The 24,528-nt window shown below is 35.0% G+C and overlaps 1 protein-coding gene and 1 long non-coding RNA gene across 7 annotated transcripts in view; one reads left to right on the top strand and one right to left on the bottom strand.

Annotated features, from left to right (window-relative positions):
- Pdzd8 (PDZ domain containing 8) overlaps window positions 1-24,528 on the bottom strand; it is a 521,733-nt gene that overhangs the window by 99,295 nt on the left and 397,910 nt on the right. The window lies entirely within an intron of this gene.
- Window positions 1,075-3,979, top strand: LOC137251063 (uncharacterized). Its single transcript, XR_010953156.1, has 3 exons — window positions 1,075-1,285; window positions 3,166-3,341; window positions 3,407-3,979. It is a non-coding gene; the product is annotated as an uncharacterized lncRNA (long non-coding RNA).

Genomic DNA, 24,528 nt, shown 5'->3' with positions numbered 1-24,528 from the left:
AAGGGTATGCTGGGTATACAGGGTATCTATACCCTGGATATACAGGGTATCCATAACCTGAATATCCAGGGTATCCAGGGTATCTAGGGTATCCATATCCAGGGTAACCGTTATAGACATTATATCTACTACGTTTCCCAAGTTTGCTATATTTGAGTGTTTTTTTATATTTCTTATCTGCTTTTTTTGCGAGCTTATTTAGTTTTTTATTTAAATCCCTGCCGTGTAAGGCTGCTAATTCATTAGAAGCTGATTTTAGGTCATCTGAATTAACTTGTATGCCAATCTCCTTGACCTTGATTGGAGTATTATCAACAACTTGGTCGAGTCCTGTCGATTTTACTTTATCATCTCCTGTGTGTAGATTTGATGGAGAGGCACCCACGGCTAATTCATTAGAAGCTGGTTTTAAGTCATCTGAATTAACTTGAGTGCCAATCTCTCTCACCTTGATTGGAGTATTATCAACAACTTGGTCGAGTCCTGTCGATTCTACTGTATCGTCTCCTGCTTGCAGATTTGATGGAGAAGGACCCACGGCTAATTCATTAGAAGCTGGTTTTAAGTCATCTGAATTAACTTGAGTGCCAATCTCTTTCACCTTGATTGGAGTATTATCAACAACTTGGTCGAGTCCTGTCAATTCTAATTTATCATTTCCTGCGTGCAGATTTGAAGGATACGGACCCACTACAGCTGCTTGGTAAGCCACCACGCAAACGGCGAGAATTATAAAAGCGGTGAAGTTTTTCATTTTTTTATACTTTTTGCACCCGTGGAATGCAATGCAAAACTGTGGCATGATTGACAATGTAGAGGCTTTTTATAGTGAAACATTTGACTTTGGGCAATGCTTGAAAGTCTTAGGGTTTTCAGAACTATCATAAATATTGACGAAAGATAAAAAATAAAACCGACACGTTGTTTCACTGAAAAAAACAATTCAATTGAAAAAAATGTTTTTGATTAATGAGATAAACAAAAGAGATAGTTTTATTCACAGATCAAATTTAAAACTAAAGCCTAAATACTTCCTAAAACGAGAACTTCTAATAAGAAAACAATGTGAAAGTGTTGACACAAAATGTGTTGTTTTTTGGTGTGCTTTGACATATCTTTCTTTCTTTATATTAAGTCTGTTGATTGTTGTCCACATATTTAATACAAATCTTGCAGTCAATTTTTAAGTCACAAGCGTGAAACTTGACAGATAGGCCGAGACACCGTGACAAAGAAACAAAAGCAAAAAAAATTCCATTAGGTGGCGAACGGATCGAAATATAAGGTAAGAATTTGGAAAATTTTGAATTTTGAGATCGATTTTTAAATAACTTCTCAATGAGCTACAAGCGTGAAACCTCACAGATATGTTAAGACACTGTGACTAAGGAACAAAAGGAAAAAAATCCGTTAGGTGACGCACGGCTCGAAATAATTAGATAAGAATTTGAAATTTGAAACCGGATTTCTCGATGACTAGAAATTTCAAACATAATTCAGATGCCAATGACGGTATAAAACACATTAAAAAAGTTTCGGTACAGGGCGCACGGAAAGAGATATTTAGACAAATCATACGGAACGGAGAGAATCTTGCGATCGATTATTATACTGTGTTGGGCTTGCACAGGTTAAAGATGTATGCTGGATAACGCAAAAGTATTTCCATGGTCTGCACTTTTCGCCTACGTAGTATTGAATCGAGTAAAATCTTTGAATGATCTTCGTATAGAAGAGCTCAATTGCGCCAAAGCAATGAGAAAAACACCATACAGCGAGAAGGCTATACACGAAATAGAGCGATTGTGGTAACTAGAGTGTCCACGAGGAAATTACACGTTCTGAAAGCTTTTAAACAGAGATTTTGAAGCCTCCTTCATTTACGTTAACATATGTACATATGTACGCTGCATAAGCTGCTCCATTTGATAAAATACAAGTCTGGTTTACATTTATTTAAAAAAGTAATTTAAAGTAGCCGCTTTAAAGAAAATGAAGAATGTAGCGGTTTGAAATGAACACGTTGGACCGAATCAACATCAGCGTATGATATCTTACCTGACCTATATTTACCTGCATTAATTACAAATTGGACGCAGGTGCTAATTCCTTACAAGCTTTAATTTTAAGCCTGGTATCTTCCCCTAAAACTAAAATAAGTAGATGGATTAGTAAATTTAACCATCGGATGCAAAAATTTGGCCGCTTTGTTTTTTTTTTTCAAAGAGTCATGGCGCAGAAAGGCAACTTGTAAGTCCTCATTCTGCTTTTTTAAACACGTTAGAAGGAATTTTTGATCACTTATTTTTAAGTAACAATATTAATTATAATTTGATTCTTTTGTATAACTCTTTATCGAATATCGATAAACATCTTGTTTCACTATTATTGAAACTTCAATTTTATGAGCTTGGAAATATTGAACACAATAATGATGTTCGTTATATTTTGCCGTGATTAACAACTTGATAGCAGATGTTGATTGGCCAGCTCTTTTCACGGACCGAAATCTCGGTGAATGATTTGATTTATTTAAAAGTAATGTCTCAGAAATAGTAAAAAATAATATTGCTCGCTTTCCAGCAAGTTTGTACAAGTTGCCGTAGTACACAAAAAGCTGAAAAAAATTCAAAATTTTTGGAATTTTATTCGTTCCAAGCAATCGGCTGCAATGATCCCATTGTCTGTGGTTAATCAAAACAAGAATTCAATTCATCATCTCTTAGAGATTCGCTAATCTGTTTGCAAAATTTTTCAAAGCAAACTTTGCTACAGATGATCTGTGGAATGGCGATAGGAATGTGTTGAATGAAGTAATATCTGCATTAAATTTTTCCTCATTATTTCTTAATATTGATGATATTATGTTAACCATTCAAGCAGTCGAAAGCTCCAGGTAATGTTATTTTCACCAATTGTCGTCTTTTTTCTGAAGCAATGTATAAATGTTGAAATCTGGTATTTTTTTAGATAGATGGAAGACTATTTTTATTCAACTCATTCATAAGAGTGCTAATAAAAGTGATGTTTCATACTATCGTACCTTATCGAAGATTTTTATTTCAAAACCGTACCTTATGCAAGATTTTCATTTCAAAAGCAGTAATGGTTTGCTTCAGGACGATGGACAGTAACTAATATTGTCGCTTTTTCCAATTATTGCAGCTCATCGTTCAAAAACGGCTGTCAAGTTGAGAAACATATCCAAAACCTCTGGCACAGTATCTCACAGAACTCTTTTGGATAAACTATAAAATATGGGTTTTTGAGTACACCGATTTACAGTGGATATATTCTTATCATCTCATCATTATACGTGGCAACTCCAGGTGTACATTAAGGTAGTATTCTTGACCCGCTCTTATATTAGTTTCACTTGTATGTATGCTTGTTTGCAACTCTGTAGGTTAGGCGCGCAAAGGAGAGTTAGACCCATCTAGCGGCAATTATTGAAGACTCGCGGCAGTGGTTAAATAACTCGCTACAAAACGAGTTGTGCTTAAAAGCGGAGACACGAACCTCTGTGATACAGTGTTGTCAACATCAAAAATCCAAGTGGATTGAAGATACTAAAACGGAAACATTTTTGCATGTTTTTTAGTTTTTTAAAACTAAATTTTTTGAATTATTATACTTTTTATTAACGACGCAAGTGCTTGTTTAAAACAATGCAGTTATCTTCTTTATGCTAATGACATCAAAGCCTTTTTTGAGATCAAGACTGAGTCTGATGTTCTCACACTTCAATCTGAATTAAATAATTTTAACGATTGGTGTTGTAACAACAAGCCTGCTCGAAATGCCAGTAAATAATACTACATATGTAACGTACTGTAAACTGTCAAATAAATGGATTTCGACTTACTACGTATCGGATATGCCTTTAGTCATGCTAAATAAAATATGAGATTTAGGTATTGTATTTGATTATTTTTTTACATTTACTAAACATCTAAATTGTGTCATCCCAAAAACGATGTTCACTGGCGTTTTTTGTTAAATGTGAAAATATGCTTTGACTTTCTGCACATATAAAACGATTTTCGCATGAATAGATTCGCATTTTCAACGCGAGTTCGCCTATGTAAAGTTACATTCGAAAAAAAAATGAAGTAAGGATGGCACAATCTTCGGCAGCGCCTTTCATTAATGGAGCTGAGCAATAACCTTATGCCACTCGTAATATCCGAATAATCGGCTGTATAACATATCTGATATATAGAGAACAGATTTACATGCTTAAAAGGTATTTTTGATAAAAACATATAATATAAAAAAGAGATCGGTACTTTATGTGAGGATACAAAGTTTAACGTATCTTGTGATCTGCATGAGATGAACAACATATGACGTATACGTAAGTAATTGATTAAATTTTGAGCGAAAAGCTTCTTATCTGAACAATCGGTTTGTATGGGGTATATACTATATATATGAGCAATTAATATATACTATATTCGTAATTGTAGGGTGAAACTTGAAGCTTCTAGCTATTAAAATTATGTAGAACTTGCGAAATGTTTCTTACCTGAAAAATCGTTTGTGTGGTATATATGCTGTATATATGTACCATCGATCTATACAATTTTTTCAGACAATATGTAAGCATTTGATGAAATATAAAGCTTCAAGCTGAAAAAATGGGGCAGAAATTACGAAAACATTTTTATCTGAACAATATGATAGGAGTATGTGCTATAAAATTTTTCGAGAAAACAATATATACCTTATACTAAGCTTTTAGTGAAATTTAAAGCTTCTAACTGATAAATAGTTTGCGTTTAAAGAGACAGACTGACGGACGAACAGTACATACTCTCATGGCTAAATTAATTCAGAGCGCCATCCTGATCAATTCGGTATACTTATTGATGGGTCTCCTTCAAGCACTTACAATTTTTTAATTCGTAACAAATTTCATATACCATTTAATTTTCATAAAATTTATATAAATTCGCAGACACCCACGTTCCCTGTTGAGATGGCATATTTTAAATAATTTGATAACGTTAATTTAACAGTGAAATCCTTGCAGAATATGTATTAAATGGTAAGTATCAGAAAATTCTAGAAAATCTGCAATTACGCACGAAATCTCTCATATAACACAATGTAGCATTAATCGTCTATGCCCACCTATGCAATACATTTTGCGGCATTACGCATCATGAACTCCTATGCAATACATTTTTATATATAATAAATTCTGCTTATTATCTATTTTAGTTTCTCACCAAAATATTTACATACAACCAATCACGAGAATTAACCAGACAGAATATCGATTTGCTGACGAATGCATACATATTTACATATATGCATAGCATGCATACAAATCTTCATGCATGCAGACTATGCATACAAATCTACATATATACATAGCGTGCATACAAATCTACATGTATGCAGACTATGCATACCATGCTTACAAATCTACATGTATGCATACCGTGTATACAAATTTACATGTATGATTAGTGTTAATACAAATGTACATATTTTTAGTATTAAGGTAATTATGAATGTGTAGGTTAAAAACGTATCTATAAAAGAGAAAGAATTTGTTTAATAAATAAGATTGATGTTCAGACATTCAAACCACAAACATTTTGTTTTATAAATTTAAATATTTCAACAATGTTTTTTAGAAAAACAGATTCTTCAATAATAAAATGTTCTAACTATATCTAAACACATTTTTATACTAAAGGTGTACTTGTATACAGGGTATTATATCTTTGATCAGATACTGGTAGTACGTAATATCAAAAATAAATCGAGATAGATTAAGACTTAAACAAATCAAAATTATCAGCACCTGACCGACCGTCGTCAATATCCTTGTTTTTTAAACGTCTACAAAATTATACGAATCTTGCGCAGTTACAGTTTTTAAATTCGCTTTCCAGATTTTTTTTTTCTACTTTCTCTTTCTTCTCACTCAACCTTTCTAAATTTTTCTTCATCTCCTTCCATTTTCTGTATCCTTCGCCATTTCTCCAGTTTTATCTCCACCTCCTACTCCCGGTTTCTTCCCTTTCCTTCACCTTCTCTCTACTTATCTTCCTCTTCTCCTTCTCTTCCTTCTTAATGTGATTTATCAAAGTAGCTTTTCAAAGAATAAGCTTGTCAAGAAAGTACCCCTGTACAAAACTTCAAGGAAATCTTATGTACTTTTTTCAGAATAGGTAAGTCCCTGGTCAACTTCCCGGGAAGAAAAGTTTGTGAAATAAAAAGCTAGTCCAGAAAATACCTTGATACCGAATTTCAAGCGAATCTTACCATATATAAAATTTTTTGGAAAAGGTCTGTCCCTGGTTCACTTTCCGGACCAAATTATGAATAAGAATCATCCTCAAATATTCTTTAACACACACAAAATTTCTTCAAAATCAGTCTAGTCGTTTAAGACTCGGTTTTTCAGTAGTTGATTAAGCTAATCTAAAACTGAATTTGCTTAAATTCTAGTCAAATTTAAACTCCTGTTAAACTACTAAGCAGTTTTGCAGCCACAGTTTAAGGCCGCCTTTAGTGTAGGCTTTTTTGTACGGCAACATTGTTTTTTTATTATCTAGATAATTTGTAGATACGGCAGCAGCTGGATTTTGTTTACCCAACAAACATGGAAAAAATATTTCTCCAGCCTTAGAGAAATATATATCTAGTTCCGGAGCTGATATCCAACATCATGGCTCTAATTATTCTTAAACGAGATAGTTGATTTCCCACTTCATTATCCAAGCACTATCCAACCTTTGAGACATTTTTTAAAATGTATTGTTCTCGAGATGTTTCCAACGTCATTCTTAAATTATTCTCTGACCTTTGAGAGATTTTGAGAAATGTACAACGCATATCCAATATATTTCTCCAGTTAATATCTTACATTGGATATCAAGTTGAGGAGGGTTGAAAAACAAATCTTCCCCGAGGTGGTACCACCAAGGCCAAGAGCTGTTTATTGTAAGAAATAAACACGTGGTTAATAGCAGTAAAGAAACGCTATTAACTAAACGCCAGTTATACATATCTTATTTTATTTTCGTGAAAATACTGTGATATTGGAATCTTACATTTCAGTCCACACATAAATACAAGTTGGGAACTATCTTTTTTTCAACTTAAGTAATAACATTTTTTGCTTTATAAAAAATTTCCTTTTTTGCTGAGAACGCTATGATTCTCAAGTTATTTTTTAATTTATAAAAAATTTCCTTTTTTGCTGAGAACGCTATCATTCCCAAGTTGATTCACTTTTTCGAAAAAATTTTTGAGATATAAGAAGTATGCCGTGTTATCAACATGAGCACTAATGTTACTCAAGCCCAAATTCTTCTTGGGTATATTCGACGCATTGCCAATGAACGCAAATAACTAATAGATTAACTAGAGTTTAACCTTGCCAGATTGGCCTCTTAAGCTCAGCTTAAACTTCAGTTAATAGACTGAAAAACTGCAGAATAAGTTTAAGCGTAGTTTAACTGACAAACTGAGTTGAACTTGTACTGATAAACCGGGCCTAAAAGTTCAGTCACAAACAAACGTACAAAAGAAATGTATGTACATATGTATATGTGTTTCATTTAAACATAAGTTTTCTAAAAACAAACCTTAGAAGGTTTACTCCCTTTACAATGGAAGAAATTGTGCAACAGCTGAGGCCACTATAAGACAAATTATTTGTTGAAAAGGGAAGCAAAGGTAAGCAGTTTTGCTTCTTGAAATACCCTCGAAAAGGAGCTGCCTATATGCCGCTATATCTGAATTTGGTTTGGTATAAGGCTGTGTAAAATGACGTTGAGCAACACCGTCAGCTCAGTCAGAATTTCATACTGGAGAAAATTATACTAAATACAGAACTTAACCGCTCTGGAACAATATTCTATAAAAACGTGAAATTACGGACATATGCTGATGACATTGATATCATCGGCCTAATCACCCGCGCCGTTAGTTATGCTTACTTCATACTGAAAAAAGAAGCGGTAAAGATGGGTTTGATGGTGAATGAGGACAAAACGAAGTACCTGCTGTCCTTCAGCAGGGTTGGTTGTAATTAAAGCAATTCAACTTTAAGGCAACTCAACTCCTGTTTGGTATTACGAATTACAACTTATTTCAGTTGAAGTTGAATTGATGTTGCCAACCTAAAAAGAGTTGATTTGACAGATAAATGAACAGCTGATCAATTTGTGGTGGAAATTTAAGCATTTGCAAGAGTAATTTTTTTATTAATAGCAAAATGGACATCAATTAAATTACATATATTAAATTTATTTTATAAAGACGAAAATTTTGGTGACAAAATTGACATGTCGCGAAAACGGCAAAAATTCACATGATCACTCAAATCCCTTGGACTAAGCACCAAGTAAGAAAACGTTTAAGTGACAAATGATGAGCTTCTAATGAAGTTATTTTGCAGATTTGTGAGTTACTTTCGGTTAAGTAAGGAAGAATATTGCTCGAGGGACGGCTGTACCACTATTATAAAACTGCACTCCTTGCTGAAGGCAGCTATCAAAAATGCTGTGGAAATGATTTTGGTGTTGGACTGGACAACATCTACAGTTAATAAAAGGGGTTTTAGATATTGAGGAGCATATTTGTGCGAAGTGGATTGAAACCCAAATTATTCCAGAGCAAAGCGCTACAAAAACCGCATTTTACTCTAAAACAGGATTTGCAGGAGTAGTGAGTAGTATCGATGAGACTTACGTTCGCATAATTTCACCTATTTTGGCTGCATCCGAACTGCGCCTTGCCTCCTACAACCTGGGGATGTCGCTCCAGAAGGTCAAAAAGTTTTTCAACGTAATTCTTGGTTGAAAACTTGTTTTTCTATAAATGTGTACAAAATTACTGAATATAAAGTGTGTTTAAATTAATTTAAACAAGTAAGGAAGGTTAAGTTCGGGTGTAACCGAACATTACATACTCAGTTGAGAGCTATGGTGACAACATAAGGGAAATAACCGTGTAGGAAGATGAACCGAGGGTAACCCTGGAATGTGTTTGTATGGCATGTGTATCAAATCAAAGGTATTAAAAAGTATTTTATGAGGGAGTGGGCCATAGTTCTATAGGTGGACGCCATTTAGGGATATCGCCATAAAGGTGGATCAGGGTTGACTCTAGAATTTGTTTGTACGATATGGGTATCAAGTGAAAGGTGTTAATGAGTATTTTAAAGGGGAGTGATCCTTAGTTCCATAGCTGGACGCCGTTTCGAGATATCGCCATAAAGGTGGACCACGGGTGACCCTAGAATGCGTTTCCACAATATGGGTATCAAACGAAAGGTGTTAATTAAAAAGGGCGTAGGGCTTTTCTATAGGTTTCGCCTTTTCGAGATACCGCCATAAAGGTGGACCAGGGGTGACTCTAGAATGTGTTTGTACGATATGGTTATCAAATGAAAGGTGTTAATGAGTCTTTCTAAAAGAGCGTGGGGCTTAGTTCTATAGGCTGACGCCTTTTCGAGATATCGCCATAAAGGTGGACCAGGGGTGACTCTAGAATTTGTTTGTACGATATGGGTATCAAATTAAAGGTATTAATGAGGGTTTTAAAAGGGAGTGGTGGTAGTTGTATATGTGAAGGCGTTTTCCAGATATCGACCAAAATGTGGACCAGGGTGACCCAGAACATTATCTGCTGGATACCGCTAATTTATTTATATATGTAATACCACGAACAGTATTCCTGCCAAGATTGCAAGGGTTTTTTATTTCGCCCTGCAGAACTTTTTATACTCAGTTGAGCAGAGCTCACAGAGTATATTAAGTTTGATTGGATAACGGTTGGTTGTACATATATAAAGGAATCGAGATAGATATAGACTTCCATATATCAAGATAATCAGGATCGAAAAAAAATTTGATTGAGCCATGTCCGTCCGTCCGTCCGTCCGTCCGTCCGTTAACACGATAACTTGAGTAAATTTTGAGGTATCTTGATGAAATTCGGTATGTAGGTTCCTGAGCACTCATCTCAGATCGCTGTTTAAAATGAACGATATCGGACTATAACCACGCCCACTTTTTCGATATCGAAAATTTCGAAAAACCGAAAAAGTGCGATAATTCATTACAAAAGACTGATAAAGCGACGAAACTTGGTAGATGAGTTGAACTTATCACGCAAAATAGAAAATTAGTAAAATTTTGGACAATGGGCGTAGCACCGCCCACTTTTAAAAGAAGGTTATTTAAAAATTTTGCAAGCTGTAATTTAGCAGTCGTTGAAGATATCATGATGAAATTGGGCAGGAACGTTACTCTTATTACTATATGTACGCTTAATAAAAATTAGCAAAATCGGAGAAGGACCACGCCTACTTTTAAAAAAAAATTTTTTTAAAAGTAAAATTTTAACAAAAAATTTAATATCTTTACAGTATATAAGTAAATTATGTCAAGATTCAACTCCAGTAATGATATGGTGCAACAAAATACAAAAATAAAAGAAAATTTAAAAATGGGCGTGGCTCCGCCCTTTTTCATTTAATTTGTCTAGGATACTTTTAACGCCATAAGTCGAACAAAAATTAACCAATCCTTTTGAAATTTGGTAGGGGCATAGATTTTATGGTTAACTGTTTTCTGTGAAAATGGGCGAAATCGGTTGATGCCACGCCCAGTTTTTATACACAGTCGTCCGTCTGTCCTTCCGCATGGCCGTTAACACGATAACTTGAGCAAAAATCGATATATCTTTACTAAACTCAGTTCACGTACTTATCTGAACTCACTTTATCTTGGTACGAAAAATTAACGAAATCCGACTATGACCACGCCCACTTTTTCCATATCGAAATTTACGAAAAATGAAAAAAATTGCATTAATTATATACCCAAATACGAAAAAAGGGATGAAATATGGTAAGGTAATTGGATTTGTTTTATTGACGCGAAATATAACTTTAGAAAAAAACTTTATAAAATGATTGTGACACCTACCATATTAAGTAGAAGAAAAATGAAAAAAGTTCTGCAGGGCGAAATAAAAAACCCTTAAAATCTTGGCAGGTATTACATATATAAATAAAATTAGCGGTATCCAACAGATGATGTTCTGGGTCACCCTGCTCCACATTTTGGTCGATATCTGGAAAAACGCCTTCACATATAAAAACTACCACCCACTCCCTTTTTAAAACTCTCATTAATACCTTTAATTTGATACCCATATCGTAACAAACTCATTCTAGAGTCACCCCCTGGTCCCACCTTTATGGCGATATTTCGAAAAGGCGAACACCTGTAGAACGAAGGCCCACTCCCTTTTTAAAAATACTCATTAACACCTTTCATTTGATACCCATATCGTACAAAACAAAGTCTAGAGTCACACCTGGTCCAGAAAGGCCCACTCCCTCTTAAAATACTCATTAACTCCTTTCGTTTGATACCCATATTGCACAAACGAATTCTAGGGTCACCCCTGGTCCACCTTTATGGCGATATCTCGAAACGGCGTCCACCTATGGAACTAAGGATTACTCCCTTTTAAAATACTCATTAACACCTTTCATTTGATACCCATATCGTACAAACGCATTCTAGAGTCACACCTGGTCCATCTTTATGGCGATATCTCGAAAAGGCGTCCACTTATAGAACTAAGGCCCACTCCCTCTTAAAATACTCATTAGCTCCTTTCGTTTGATACCCATATTGCACAAACGAATTCTAGAGTCACCCCTGGTCCACCTTTATGGCGATATCTCGAAAAGGGGTCCACCTATAGAACTAAGCCCCACGCCCTTTTAAAATAATCATTAACACCTTTCATTTGATACCCATATCATACAAACAAATTCTAAAGTCACCCCTGGTCCACCTTTATGGCGATATCTCGAAAAGGCGAACACCTATAAAACGAAGGCCCACTCCCTTTTAAAAATACTCATTAACACCTTTCATTTGATACCCATATCGTACAAACAAAGTCTAGAGTCACCCCTGGTCCACCTTTATTGCGATACCTCGACAATGCGTCCACCTATAGAACTAAGGACCACTCCCTCTTAAAATACTCATTAACTCCTTTCGTTTGATACCCATATTGCACAAACGAATTCTAGAGTCACCCCTGGCCCACCTTTATGACGATATCTCGCAACGGCGTCCACCTATAGAACTAAGGCCCACTCCCTTTTAAAATACTCACTAACACCTTTCGTTTGAAGCCCATATTGTGCAAACAAATTCTAGGGTCACCCCTGGTCCACCTTTATGGTGATATCTCGAAACGGCGTCCACCTATGGAACTAGGAATTACTCCCTTTTAAAATGCTCATTAACACCTTTCATTTGATACCCATATCGTACAAACGCATTCTAGAGTCACCCCTGGTCCATCTTTACGGCGATATCTCGAAAAGGCGTCCATCTATAGTACTTAGGTCCACGCCCTTTTAAAATACTCATTAATACCTTTCATTTGATACCCATATCGTACAAACGCATTCTAGAGTCAACCCTGATCCACCTTTATGGCTATATCCCTAAATGGCGTCCACCTATAGAACTATGGCCCACTCCCTTATAAAATACTCTTTAATGCCTTTCATTTGATACACATGTCATACAAACACATTCCAGGGTTTCCCTCGGTTCATTTTCCTACATGGTTATTTTCCCTTATGTTGTCACCATAGCTCTCAACTGAGTATGTAATGTTCGGTTACACCCGAACTTAACCTTCCTTACTTGTTTTTATTTTAGTTGTTTTCAAAAAAACATGAAATCACAAATAATGAGTTAACTTTTGTTGAAACTAACTAAATTCATTTATAACAATTAATGGAAAATTTGCCCGAAAATGTTTTTGCATTTGCAGATTTAATCCTCATTTTAAATAAAGTACGTCTTATACTGAACAAAAAACAAAAAAGTTTCAAAAATATAACATTAAATTTTTTATATTGTCTTTTGTGCTAATTTATTTTATTTCTTATTTTACTTTATTATATATTCTTTTATTTCAACTTAGTTTATTTTTATTTAAATGCAACTTGACTGAATCGGAAAATGTCACGTTGTATATTAAACGAAAAAAAAACCTCCCTTGATTTTAGGTGAAAACGGCAACCGGCATCATGGCGGTCGTATTGCATAGGCAGTATTATTACACACTATTTATATATTAATACGCTAACAAAATTTCCATACAATCAATTGACAGGCTGTTTCGCATACTTAGCATACGTAAAATCATATAAAAGTTATATGAATCGATTCGTATTGATCAGCCGCAGTGCATAGGCCTATTTTTGTTAACATATATTACTCTATTTGTTTATAATTAATAGAAAGTTTTTGGACAAAATTCGAAAATCTGTGCAATTATCGAAATTGCCATCTGTAGGACGCATTGTGTTCACAAACCCCCCTGAGTACATAAATAGCTCAAAATGCTCAATTATGGCGTTGCTCAAATGTTTCATCTCTACATCTATAAATCTTATAAAATAAAGTCCTAAATGCCATGTATGCACATTTTAAAGCGGTTTTTTGCATTTGAAAGCTTAGCTACGTGAGATGGTACAGTTAATATAATTTGAAGGTATATATTATAGGGGCGTGGCAAATTGCCAAAATGTAGTAAAATGTAAATGTAAATGTAAATGTAAAATGTAAAACTTTGAAATATTTACCTTCGATCTGCATCAAAAAAAAATACTTGATTCCTTTCTTATATTAGCCAAATTGTTTAAAAAAAAGTAACATTTTTATCAAAAAATGCGTACGAATGTTTGTTCGCTGTGAACTGTCCGCGCTAATTGCTTTTGAGTGAGGCTTGATGCGACACATACATACGTACATATATAGCATTCGTTGCGTTATTTAACTTCGGGCGTAGGTTAAAAGGTATGTATCACTACATAGCATGGCGCAACGATACAAGGTGGCAGCATGGAACAGCTGATTATACCCTTTTTTTATTTGATTTGAGACATCAACTTACGGTGTCGTACGATTATGACATTTGTCCATCGAATTTACAAAAACAAAGTACATGGAATTCTTATTTATGTTTGTAGGTATGTCACCATGCTGCCACCTTGTATCATTCCGCTATGCTACATAGTATAAAACAAAGTCGCTTTTTCTGTCCCTATGTCCCTTTGAATACTTAAACCTTTAAAAATACGCAACGGATTTTGATGCGCTTTTTTAATAGATAAAGAGTGATTGAAGAGGAAGTAACAGATGAACATATTTGGCTGAAAATTGGTGGAGGGGTAGCTTAGAAACAGGAGACAGACATAGGCTAATTTTTATCCAGTTATGGATAGGGTCTTGAGCTCAAAACGTGGACCTGGGTAATCCTGGAATATGTTTGTACAATATGGGTATCGAATGTAAGCTGTTTATGAGTACTTTGATACGGGGTATTTTTCGTACCCGCGGCTAAATAGGGTTTCGAGATATAAGCGAAAACGTGGACGCGGGTACCCCTAGAATGTGTTTATAGAATATGGATAACGAATGAAATCTGTGTGCTTTAGTACAGAGTAATTTTTATACCGCTGGGTGACTATGGTCTCAAGATATGGGCAAAACCTGGACCCGGATACCCCTAGAATGTGTGTGTAATATGGATATCAAATGAAAGTTGTTGCTGAGAGCTTTAAAGTAATTTTCATTGTGATATTCGGTTTAGTTGCATTAACCTGGCAAAACTGATAAATGTGCATGCGAAGCCGAAATAAAGACATGAATTATTAATACCCACATAACTATTTAAATACGTCCTATTCGATTTGCGTGGCAATAAGGGATGAAGAATAATTGGGAAAAACTTTAGAGAAGAGAAAAGAGGGAAGGAGAAGGAGACTGACAAAGAGATAGAGTGAGACAAAAATAGAGATAGATGAAGCGAAAAGACGAACGGAGGATTGAATAAAAGGATTAAGAAAAAGTGCGGGGGGGGGGGGGGGGGGAGAGCAGAGTTAGCGAGAAAAAGCTTATTAAAATGTATGCAGGTAGACCAAATTTAGGGCAGAACAACGTCTGACGGTTCTGCTAGTATGTATATATTTGTACACGCCAATGGTGAGAGAACTACTGCTTCGCTCATTTTCAGTTCAAATAAAATATTGTTTCCCATTGTTGCCAATTACCTATATTGGTCTGTACCAACATCCTTAAAAAATTGTTCTAAAATAATTGTTAGCGCACAAAAAAACTTTAAAGAGAAGTAATAACTTAACCGCCCTATTTTTTTGGACAAATTTTCTTACACGTAAAAGCATAGGTCTTTATTTCACAGATTCTTTGTTTTTCATTTTAGGTGCTTTAAAAAAATGAAATCAGAAATAATGAGTCAACTTTTGTTCAAACTCACTAAATTTATTTATTTATAACAATTAATTGCAAATTTTACCGAAATGTTTTTTGCATTTCCAGATTTTATGCTCAATTTAGATATAGCACGTCTTATAGTGAACAAAAAATAAATAAATTTGCTACAAAGATATTACATTAAAATATGCATATTGTCTTTTATGCTAATTTATGTTATTATATTATCTTTTATCACGTTGTATATTAAATTTGCTACAAAGGTATTACATTAAAATTTGTATATTGTCTTTTATGCTAATTTATTTTGATATTTCTTATTTTATTTAATTATATTATCTTTTATTTCAACTTAGTTTATTATTATTTAAATGCATTTTGATTGAATCGGAAAATTTCACGTTGTATATTAAACGAAAAAAACGACCCAAAAACCTTTTCGATTTTAGGTCGAAATATTGCATAGGCAGTATATTACCCACTATATTTATTATAAGGCTAACTTTGTTGAATTATATATCCATTAATCGGATGCTTAGATCCCATTACCCTAGTTTGTTTATGTCGCTTAAAGTTACGAAATCAATTTTATTTTAGTAAATATGTTTGCGTGAATAATTTCAATGTTTTTGTTTGTTTTTCTTTTCTTTCTAATTTATTCTGCTTTGTTATATCTTAGTATTATATTGTTCACAGACGATATTTTATGGTAGATATGGTCACATATATTCATGAAATGGAGTGTTTACAAATTTAATACAAATTAATTACGTACATCAATGGGACTCCCAACATTAAATATCCGAACATTAGAATCTTCATATTTCCACAATGATCACACTAAAACCTGGAAAAAAGTCTAAGTGCACTTATTGCTTTTTGATATGGAACCTTTTGTTCACTTCACTTAATTTTGTCGCAATTTAAGTACTTTATTTTTTTTTTCTTTAATTAATCATTTTTTTACTAAGCTCTGCCTTCTTTCTCATTATATAATTTTTTTATATTTTTATTTTATTTTTTATAAAGGTATCCTCTATTCTACTCGAAATTTTTGTTTTGTGTCACACTCACTTAGATATGAAATTAAACGGGTGGCGTGAAATAGGTTAAATTCCTTTAGCAAATTTCTTCGTTTTTAACTAAAAGTTCATGTTTTTTGAATTATGACACTACTGAAGTAAATGGGCGATATATGTATATGGGTGATATAGGCCTACTGGGGAACCGAGCCCCCAAAACTAACTTCGGTAGCGCGCCAACGGGGACCTTCCGGGTGGTGTAGAAAAACCTATTTTTCAATTCAATTTCAAGTAATTTCACCATAATTATATGTCAATTTCATTTGATTTTACATAACTTTTATATTTTTGTTTAAGAAGCTCCATACCAAAACGTTATAAATACATGTGAAAAGCTTGTAGAAAATTTAAGAAAGTACAATCAAAAAGTACAAAGTCTTTGGTCAAATTCAAAATTTTAAAGAAAAAGTTAAGTAAGTTAGACCAGTTTGCTATATTTCCAACACTTGATGCATAGACTGAGTTGAAAAAAATACACGATGGTCGAATATCGACCACAGGCGATACTAGTTATTATTATTTCATGTAAGTATTGTTTTCAATAAACCGTTTAACTTAAACATTTTTTTAAATTATTTTATTTTCATTCTATTTAGTTCATTTAGTGACAATAATGAGTCAAGGACTCTATCCTGACAATATGTTACAATCTAAGCCCTCAATACATAATCCTTCCGAAGACTTTACTCGACTCTGCGCCACGTATGCTTGTCCCTCCTCCAACTCCAAAATATTTTGATGTCATTTCTATCGGATTGTTTGTAATATGTGTTCCAAGTATGGACCAAATGGGACGACAAATGCGATCTTTTTGAATATCTCGACCTTTGCGCCACCTAGCGGCGGTTTTGTCATAAGTCTCTTTCTATTCTTCTATGTATTATGTGTTCCAAATACGAGCCAAATCGGCCCACAAATACGATTTTTGCGAATAGCTCGATCCTTGCGCCACCTAGCGGCGATTTTTTCATATTCACAGGAAATGAATAATCTCATCTTTTCCATTTTTCTAAATTTTCGATACTGAACAAGTGGCGTGATAATCGTTCGATGTCGCTCATTTTAAATACCAATTTATTCTGGCTCCAGATAAGCCCGTGTTTGCTCAAGACAGACCGACGGACGGACCGGCATGGCTTAACCAATTTTGTTTGTTTTTTCGATACTGATGAGTTAAATTATTATGCCTAGATGTATAAGGAAATTGGAAAATAGGTGTGGAAAGAATCGCAGAAACAGTTGATGGTACACAAATATAATTCAACCAGATAGACGAGCAAAAGGATTCAGCTGACTAATAATCAGATTCAGCGAATTAGCTTCTATATACATCAGGGGTCTAAAGAAGAAAGCTAAGAGACGGGGTATAGGAAAGGATAGCTAGGTTGGGTTAAACTGGTCGGTCCTTGAGAACCGCACATAGACTGAATAAGTACGTAGTGCTACCAGAAGTTTGGTCAATGACCAAAGTAAAAACCCTTATCACGAAACAAGACCTACGTTAAAAAATATATCCGTCTTCTTGGAAAATACTAGAAGTTTACTAGGACCCATGCCACTTGCTGCTTCTAGATCTGACAGCTGTATCACTTCTAATAGCAGGAGCCTTAGGAAAACAACCCTACTTTTCACGGAATAGGTTGTTTTCTGTAGACAAAAGATAACTAAAAGAAATAAATTCTGTTAATATTTTTTTATACATATCTACAGACAAGGAAGTTGAATTGGCAAACAATATCTTAAACCAACTGAACAAATTGTTATGTTCTCCGAAATTATTTTTAAACATATAGTAACATGGTAAGCAGGCTAACGTGAATTTTCTCCTAGCGGACGGGGACGGGTAAAGGCTAGTCTATATATATATAACAAGTAAGGAAGGCTAAGTTCGGGTGTAACCGAACATTACATACTCAGCTGAGAGCTTTGGAGACAAAATAAAGGAAAACCACCATGTAGGAAAATGAATCTATGATAACCCTGGAATGTTTTTGGATGACGTGGGTATTAAATGGAAGGTATTAAAGTATTTTAAAAGGGAGTGGGCCATAGTTCTATAGATGGTGGACCAGGGGTGACTCTGGAATATGTTTGCACGATATGGGTATCAAATGAAAGATGTTAACGAGTATTTTAAAGGAGAGTAATCCTTAGTTCCATAGGTGGACGCCGTTTCGAGATATCGCCATAAAGGTGGACCAGGGGTGACTCTAGAATGCGTTTGTACAATATGGGTATCAAATTAAAGGTGTTAATGAGTATTTTAAAAGGGAGTGGGCCTTAGTTCTATAGGTGGAAGCTGTTTCGAAATATCGTAATAAAGGTGGACCAGGGGTGACTCTAGAATGTGTTTGTATGATATTGGTATCAAATTAAAGGTATTAATGAGAGTTTTAAAAGGGAGTGGTGGTAGTTGTATATGTGAAGGCGTTTTCCAGATATCGATCAAAATGTGGACCAGGGTGACCCAGAACATCATCTGTTGGATACCGCTAATTTATTTATACATTTAATACCTGCCAAGATTTCAAGGGTTTTTTATTTCGCTCTGCAGAACTTTTTCATTTTCTTCTACTTAATATGGTAGGTATCACAACCATTTTACAAAGTTTTTTCTAAAGTTATATTTCGCGTCAATAAACCAATCCAATTCCATGTTTCATCCCTTCTTTATTATTTGGTATAGAATTATGGCATTTTTTTCATTTTTCGTAATTTTCGATATCGAAAAAGTGGGCGTGGTCATAGTCGGATTTCGTTCATTTTTTATACCAAGATAAAGTGAGTTCAGATAAGTACGTGAACTAAGTTCAGTAAAGATATGTCGATTTTTGCACAAGTTATCGTGTTAAGGGCCATGCGGAAGGACAGACGGACGACTGTGTATAAAAACTGGGCGTGGCTTCAACCGATTTCGCCCTTTTTCACAGGAAACAGTTATTGTCCTAGAATCTAAGCCCATACACAATTTCAAAAGGATTGGTAAATTTTTGTTCGACTTATGGCATTAAAAGTATCCTAGGAAAATTAAATGAAAAAGGGCGGAGCCACGCCCATTTTGAAATTTTCTTTTATTTTTGTATTTTGTTGCACCATATCATTACTGGAGTTGAATGTTGACATAATTTACTTATATACTGTAAAGATATTAAATTTTTTGTTAAAATTTTACTTTAAAAAAATTTTTTTAAAAGTGGGCGTGGTCCATTTCTGATTTTGCTAATTTTTATTAAGCATACATATAGTAATAGGAGTAACGTTCCTGCCAAATTTCATCATGATATCTTCAACGACTGTCAAATTACAGCTTGCAAAACTTTTAAATTACCTTCTTTTAAAAGTGGGCGGTACCACGCCGATTGTCCAAAATTTTACTAACTTTCTATTCTGCGTCATAAGTTCAACCCACCTACCAATTTCATCGCTTTATCTGTCTTTGGTAATGAATTATCGCACTTTTTCGGTTTTTCGAAATTTTCGATATCGAAAAAGTGGGCGTGGTTATAGTCCGATATCGTTCATTTTAAACAGCGATCTGAGATGATTGCTCAGGAACCTACATACCAGATTTCATCAAGATACCTCAAAATTTACTCAAGTTATCGTGTTAAGGGACGGACGCACGGACGGACATGGCTCAATCAAATTTTTTTTCGATCCTGATGATTTTGATATATGGAAGTCTATAGCTATCTCGATTCCTTTATACCTTTACAACCAACCGTTATCCAATCAAACTTAATATACTCTGTGAGCTCTGCTCAACTGAGTATAAAAAGGGGGTGGCACCTACGATAAAAATGGAATAATGAAAATTGGTAAGGAGCTATATGACGTTAAGTCCTAACAGCACCAGTAATATATATATATTTTTTTTTGTATCGTCTTTATTTACGATATGTCGTTAGACAATAAGCAAATTTTATAACATTATATTTACATTGATGCATTAAGCGCAATTTGTCCTATAAAAAGGATTATTATGTGACTTCTATGTATATACAACTGTAAATCTCGAATTATGTAAATCAACTAGGAGTATGTGTTAACATATATATTTATTTACATATATATATACATTAACTTATATACATATATTACATTAAGATCATCCTCCCATACAACACCCAAAACTAGTTCGCCCCGTAAACACATCTTCGTTGCGGCCGACAGCTGTATTTACGGGGCGGAGAAATTTCAAAGGCTATACGAGAGAAAGGCCCCATATTTGCTTAGGATCTAAGAGGCAGGTCTAAGGGGTGCAGTCTTTGCAGCCGTCGTGTTTCTTCGCTGTTGTCTAGCAAGTTAATGGCTTGTGGGTTTGGATGGTTGTGTAGTCTCTCGATATATTGTATGCTGTATCTTTTGATTTCGTCTATAACCATGGCTGTTTTTAGATCTTTATGTATATGAATATTTTTCATATACCAGGGAGCTTGCGCTATTGGTCTTAACGTTTTTGATTGGTGTCTTTGGATCACACCAATGCTGGACTTACTTGCAGTGCCCCAGATTTGAAGGCCCGACCAAACGGGTTTTAGCATGGTTTTATAAAGCAGAATTTTATTTTGAAGACTAAGTTGAGGTTTTGGGCCAAGCAACAGTACATCTTTCTTGTTTTAATTTTGAGCTTTAATGTGTTCACGCCAAGTAAGTCTCTTATCTAAGTGCAAGTCCAAGTACTTGGCACTAGTTGATCGAAGAATTATCGTTTGATTAAGGCTGACTGTAAGCCAAAATTGTAATTTGTTTAACTGCGTTTGTGCAATTTCGGCAGCTTCGATAGCAGAGTAAGAGGAAGATAGTATAGCTGTGTCATCGGCGTAAGTGGCAACTGTTAGATTAGTTTCCTCTTTTATTGGCATGTCTGCAGTGAAAATTGTGTAGAGTGTTGGACCCAGTACACTACCTTGCGGAACTCCAGCCTTTATCTCATAAATTTCTGAAACCGCATCTTGAATTTTAACATATAAATGTCTGTAACTTATGTAGGATCTGTGAAAGAAATAGAGCGGGGTGGGCAATAACTTTTTAATTTTGTACAGCAGTCCTGAGTGCCAGACTCTGTCAAAGGCTTGCTGAATGTCTAGAAAGATACCGCAACAATACTTTTTTCTTCAAAGCTACTAAGAATAGTTTTAACCACACGATGGCATTGTTCTGGAGTTCCGTGCATCTGTCTAAAACCAAATTGATGATCTGGTAAAATCGATTAACGTTCATTAATCTTCGAAGAAATATTCTTTCGAGTATTTTCGAGAGAATTGATAGCAAACTTATTGGTCTGTACGAGGATAACTCGCTTTCAGGCTTGTTTGGCTTTGGTATCATTATTATTTCAGCGCATTTCCACTGTGTGGGGAAATGGCTAAGCCTAAAGCTACAGTTAAAGATTAATACTAAGAACAGTATTCATTTTTTTGGAAGATGTTTGATTGTCCATGCATTAATATTATCATGGCCTGGAGATTTTGAACTTTTTATTCTTGAAATTTCTGCCTGAACTTCCGCGAATATTACGGAGGGTATGGGTGTATCCATAGGACACGGGCAGTTGATGAATGCTTCGACACTCTGACGGTGGCTGATAATGTTAAGATCAAATGGCTGAAATGTGGCTTTAAGGTGATTGGCAAAGGCTTCTGCTTTCATTTGATTTGCATCATAAATTATTAACGTATTTTACGGGGATCTGTCGCACAGGAGGTCGTTTTAAGTATTTGGTGGCCTTCCAGATGCTGTGCTCATCGTTTTTATTTGGATCAACATTCCTCAGATATTCTCCAATAGCCCCATCTTTCAACTCAGCCAATTTGGATTTAAGCTCTAATATATGAAATTGAAAAAAAAACAAGACAAATGGGACTTTCACATTATGGCTGCCTTAAAAACTTTGGTTATTTCAACACGTAAAGATTGATTGCAGAGTTGTGTTTGGCTGTTATTCCTTTAGTATTCTTTTATGTTATCTTTAGGGTTGGTATTTTTGGATATGCCTGGAGGAACCGAAAAAAACATTTCTGTTTAAATTGATATTAATTGATGTAAGAGCAAAAAGAGAAATCACTATGACAGTTGCTTTCTCAGATACCGCGGATACGCTTTGTGTGGTGGACGTACAACTCCGCATTTAAATAACCACTGTCTGCAAACGTCTGATACATCGATGTGCAAAATAATCAAACGGTCAGGCCAAAGTGAGGGTGTTCTATGTGTGCACCATGACTCATACACAGTCGCTGCAAGTTTTAGACCAAACCCTTAAGAATCTAAGGTGTAATGACCATCCCAAAGTGGTGAATTTCCTATTATTTGCTGGAACAGCCGTAGTTGAAGTAAATATGTGCTTTTTCGTCTATAGACGGCTTTACGAACAAAATTTACTCTCTTGAGAAATATGAGCGGGCATTTTGGCGAAAACACTTTAGCAGCAGTTTTTGCTAAACAACTTCCTGCAAGTTTTTGAGAAATTATGACATCATCTGAAGCTTTAGTAGCTAATTTTTCTTCCAAATATTGAATCTGTCTTTACAAACTATAAATGGCTTTGAGAAAAGGCATATTAGGAACCTTAAAATGAGGATGTTAATATCACTAGAACCAAGACAACTTATCACTCTATTAACACAGTCATGGAAGAATCCCAAGCTGTGCATATCCGATTGAGTTTATTAGCTCTTTTGAGCCATCAGAAATTTTTCTTCATCGATTGATCCTTTAAAAAGGGCCGATAATATCATAATATTTATGCTTCGTTATTTCGATTCTCGTTCCAGGGATGGTCATAGGCTAATAATAGTTTCGATATATAAAAGGGGCGTGGCACCTGCCATACAAATGGAATCTTTGATACTTCATAACTCTGAAGGTATTCATTCTAGAACATTGAAATTCAGTAAGGAGTTATATGACGACAATCCCTAACACCATCAAGAAAATGTGTGGTGAGGGAGCAGGGGCGTGGCACCTCCCATACAAATGGAATATATCATACTGCATATCTGTGAATGTAGTAATGGTAAGATAATGAAAATTGGTAAGGAGTTGTATGATAAGTCCTAACGCCTTCAGTAAAATGTGGAATTGGGAAAAGGGGGCGTGGAACCTTCCCTCCAAATGATATTTTTCAAAACTATGGCTGCCGTACAAACTAAGGTTATTTTAACAGCTAAAGTTACACTACAGAAATGAGTTTGGCTGTCATTCCTTTTGGACGTTTAGTAAGCTGCCGCCTTTAAAATTTTTTTTTAATTTCAGTCTGTGTACATCTTCTATCTATCTATATATCTATATATATAAAATTCAAATTATGTATGTATGTATGTAGGTATAGATCGAGTTGCGTCCTAAACGGATCGACCGATCACAACCAAATTTGCACAACCCACTAGAAACCTTCCAGGGATGGTCACAGGCTGATAATAATTTCGGTATATAAAAGGGGTGTGACACCTGCCATACAAATGGAATCTTTTATACTGCATAACTCTCAATGTATTCATTCTAGAACATTGAAATTCAGTAAGGAGTTATATGAGGCCAATCCCTAACACCATCAAGAAAATGTGGGGTTAGGGTACATGGGGCGTGGTACCTCCCATACAAATGAAATATATCATACTGCATATCTCTGAATGTAGTAATGGAAGGATAATGAAAATTGGTAAGGAGCTATATCACGTTAGGTCCTAACACCTTCAGTAAAATGTGGAATTGGGGAAAAGGGGGCGTGGCACCTTCCCTACAAATGCGATTTTTCAAAGCTATGGCTGCCGTTTAAACTTATGTTATTTTAACGGCTAAAGTTTCACTACAGAAATAAGTTTGGCTGTTATTCCTTTTGGACGCTTAATAATCTGCCGCCTTTAAAATTTTTTGTTAAGTCAGTCTGTCTCTATCTTCTATATCTATATAAAATTCAAACAAACGATACAACTTATCAATCCATTGACACAGTCGTGGAAGAATCGCAAGCTGTGTATTGTCCGGTTGAGTTTCTTAACTCCTTGGAGCCATCAGGAATTCCTCCTCATCGAATGATCCTTAAAAAAGGGTCCATAATAATTATGCTTCGTACTTTGGATCCGCCGCGCTTATGCATTGGGACAAGGCTTATCATCATAAGGATCCAA

The sequence above is a fragment of the Eurosta solidaginis genome, chromosome 4 (genome assembly GCF_040869045.1).
Source record: "Eurosta solidaginis isolate ZX-2024a chromosome 4, ASM4086904v1, whole genome shotgun sequence".
NCBI lineage: Eukaryota > Metazoa > Arthropoda > Insecta > Diptera > Tephritidae > Eurosta > Eurosta solidaginis.
This window is presented reverse-complemented; position numbering and strand designations above follow the sequence as displayed.